The sequence below is a fragment of the Apium graveolens genome, chromosome 3, assembly GCF_009905375.1.
Source record: "Apium graveolens cultivar Ventura chromosome 3, ASM990537v1, whole genome shotgun sequence".
NCBI lineage: Eukaryota > Viridiplantae > Streptophyta > Magnoliopsida > Apiales > Apiaceae > Apium > Apium graveolens.
Window position 1 is genome coordinate 238,273,411 of NC_133649.1, and position 3,553 is coordinate 238,276,963.

Genomic DNA, 3,553 nt, shown 5'->3' on the forward strand with positions numbered 1-3,553 from the left:
AAAAAATGAAGAAAGAGGGTTAAGGGAAGAGGGAGAAGGAGAAAATGATGTTAATGTAAGAGAGGGAGAGTGTGGGAGAAGACTCAAAAGTGAAAAGTAATTAGTAGGGGTAGATGTAGGTAGCCTGCTTTTTATTATTTCTTTATCTATAAAAATTGTTTGCATGTTTGATTTTGTATTAGAAATTTTGATGTGTTTTAATATTTTCACACACACATATATATATATTTATAATATAATAATAAGTACATATAAGTAATAATGGTCTAATATAATAAATATTATAAATATTAATATTAAATTATATCCGATTTATAATTCTGATAAATCCCCGATTTCCGATAAATCGCAAATTGATGTTTTTACCGATCTATTCCGATTTCTGTAACACTGCTCTCAGACGACAAATATAGGTAAGGATTCTTATTGTTGGAGCTGGTGTGACAAGTCACAAAGAAGTTTCTTCCATACTTTTGACTACATATAATTTGGAGGACAAGGGAACAACAATCTTGCAGTTTAATTTCAAATCCCTGTCCCCTCCGTCTATTTCTACACTATCTGCCCCGTCCGTCCAGGATTTTTACAAATGGTTCACGCGCTCCTGTAAAATATGGTTTCATAAATTTTATTAAATTTTCATAAAATATGGTTTACTAGTAAATAAAGATGCAATGTTTGCCTACGAGAATGAATATAAGAGCAAAACATGTAAAAATTGGAGGCGAGTGTCCTTGGTGCCAGAGATCGGAGGAGTGGGTAGTTGACGGTCTTTTAGTTCTAAATCAACCTCAACCTCAACCTCAACCTCAACGGTTCTGATAGTCTTTCTTGTAATGTTGTTGGTCGAAATTTATAAAAATAAAAATAACATAACCCAATTCGGAAGGCTGGAGCCCGTCAACGGTTCTTGTTCATTGATGATGCAGAGCATGTAACTCATTCTTGACCAATTAATCTAACTGAGGACCTGCAGAAGCACAGTCCAAATCACATATTTGCAAGTAACCGTCTAGGTAATTTGTACAATATTCTATCGACAGGGTTACAAGCTGACTTAAAAAATAAATGAGAGTAACTTTACTTGCTTGCATCTTCAAGCCTATGTTTTTACACTGCTTACTAAAAAAATCAAGGTTTTATACCCAATAGATCGCGTATGCCAGTCAGGATCATCCACACAGAATTTGCAATTCATTCTCATTGTTCCATAATCTGGAACTACAATCAATGTCTCTATTCATTCATTTTTCTTCTCCTATAACAACATAATAAGGCTGTTGATTCTTTTCTTTCTTTCATTTCTTGTGCCCCAGTCTACGAAAGTAATTCACAGCAGCTTTAAGATTTTATATCTCAACGTAAAATTGCTCATTAGAAGGTATGTTGTTAAGTTTAATCAGCTTTTGTTGCTTCAAAAAGTTATTTTCTAACAAATGTGAAATTCAACATTCTTATTACAACTTAATGACCTTACTATCAATAACCAAATAGTACCACATTGTTTGGAAATCTTGGGCAGATAGCAATGGGCGATACAAACCAGCAGAAGGCTTTCGCCAATATACGGTTTAGAAGAAAAAAAGAGAAACATATTGACCAGTGCAAAGTTATAGTATAATGTAAATAATTAATCTTACGACTATCTCATTGTACAGTTCATGCTAAGATAAGGTTTAATAGATATCTACATCGATAATTGATACTGTAAAATTGTACTAACTTAGAGATTAATTATAGTAGATAGCTGGTATGGGAGGAACACATATTACCTGTTGTGGAACCATTTTCAACTTGTCACAGTGTTGTATTTGAAAACCTTTAAGAGAAGGCAGAGCTCCGTCTTCAATTTTCCATTCTTCCAGATTGGGGAGATTCCTTAATCTGAATATTTTAAGACACTGAAATGCATTACGACTGCATACCATTCTCTTCCCCACATACATGTTATCCAAATCAAGGCCAGTAAGATTTGGCAAACTTCCCAAAGTGGGCATTCAGGTCTTCCGTGAACTCTGTTACAGTATATAGTTCTAACTCAAGTCAAACTGATCTGGAAAGTCAAGAGAGTGAGCTGGCAAATAAGAATAGTGGAGAGTAGTTTTGACAGCTGTTAGTTAGTTGCAAGTTTAGAGATATAGCCTTTATATGTAGATGTCATATTAGTATATATACCGAGGGTGCTCAGCTTAAGCTTAATAGACATTTTTTGATATCAATAAAATACACACTTATCTGTTTTCTTCTTCAATATGTATATATTCTGAGATGGTATCAGAGCAATTTCTCGATCATCTAGGGTTTCAATTACATCATGTCACATGAATAATCGCTCTTATTCCGCTGTAACTCGAGCTAATATCATTCACACTGCTTCATTTGTTCCGACGAACATGACGAACTCATCAGCTTCAACGGCGTCCTCTTCAACATCTTCAACAACATCTGTTTCCACAGTTATTGATGTGAATCATCCATTTTTCTTACATAATAATGATAATCCAGGTATGACTATTGTCTCTCAACTCCTTACTGAACACAATTATCCGCAATGGAGTCGTGCAATTACTCTTGCGTTATCTGCTAAGCTCAAGCTAGGATTTATTGATGGATCTCTTATTAAACCTGAACAAACTTCTGCTCTTTATGCTATGTGGAAACGTTGCAATGATATGGTTGTATCATGGTTGTTGAATTCAATTACTCCTGAAATTAGAGGAAGTGTTGTTTACTTGAATACTGCAAAGCTAATTTGGGATGATTTGGCTGTAAGATTTGCTCAGAGCAATTTACCTAGGGTTTTTCAATTGAAAAAGGAATTGATGTCATTATCTCAAGGTTCTATGTCTATCACTACTTATTTCACTAAGTTTCGATCTCTAATCGATGAAATGGATGATTTGTCTCATATTCCTCGCTGTATTTGTGTGGATAGTACTTGTCAATGTGATGTTTCTGGAAAACTGGATTAGTATGAACAAATTCACAAATTGAGTCAGTTCTTAATGGGACTCGGAGATCAATTTACTGCAGTGAGGGGGCAATTACTGATGATGAAGCCTTTACCTAGTTTAAGTCAGGCATACTCTTTGTTGTTACAAGAGGAAGTGCAGAGGGAGTGTCATAGTCATACTCCTGTTGTTGAGAATGTTGCAATGCATGTTAAGACTAATAACAACAAATTCAGAAACAATTTTGCTACCGGTACACGGAAGCCTAATGTTATCAATGAGCCTCAAACTCTCTTATATTGTGATTTCTGTCATCTTAATGGACATTCTAAAGAGAAATGTTTCTGTCTTCATGGATATCCGGAGTGGCATCGGTTATTTGGACATCCTAAGCCTAAGCCACGTTCTGCTACTGGCAATTCTTACAACTCTAGTACTAGACCTGCATATGTTGCTTCTGGTAAACAGGCTGCTCAAGTTTCCCTACAAGGTGCTACTCAAGGTGCTACATCTGATGCTTATGTTTCTGGTTTTTACTGATTCTCAATGTCAACAAATTGCCGCTATGATCCAGGCAAGTCTCAAGACTCTTCCTCCTTGGC

The 3,553-nt window shown here is 35.4% G+C and overlaps 1 long non-coding RNA gene across 1 annotated transcript; it reads right to left on the bottom strand.

The window, feature by feature from the left end:
- Positions 1-410: 410 nt before the first annotated feature.
- Positions 411-2,043, bottom strand: LOC141711006 (uncharacterized). The gene is made up of 3 exons (XR_012571180.1): positions 1,773-2,043; positions 687-970; positions 411-604 (listed from the first exon to the last, which is right to left on the bottom strand). It is a non-coding gene; the product is annotated as an uncharacterized LOC141711006 (long non-coding RNA).
- Between the last annotated feature and the right edge of the window lie 1,510 nt (positions 2,044-3,553).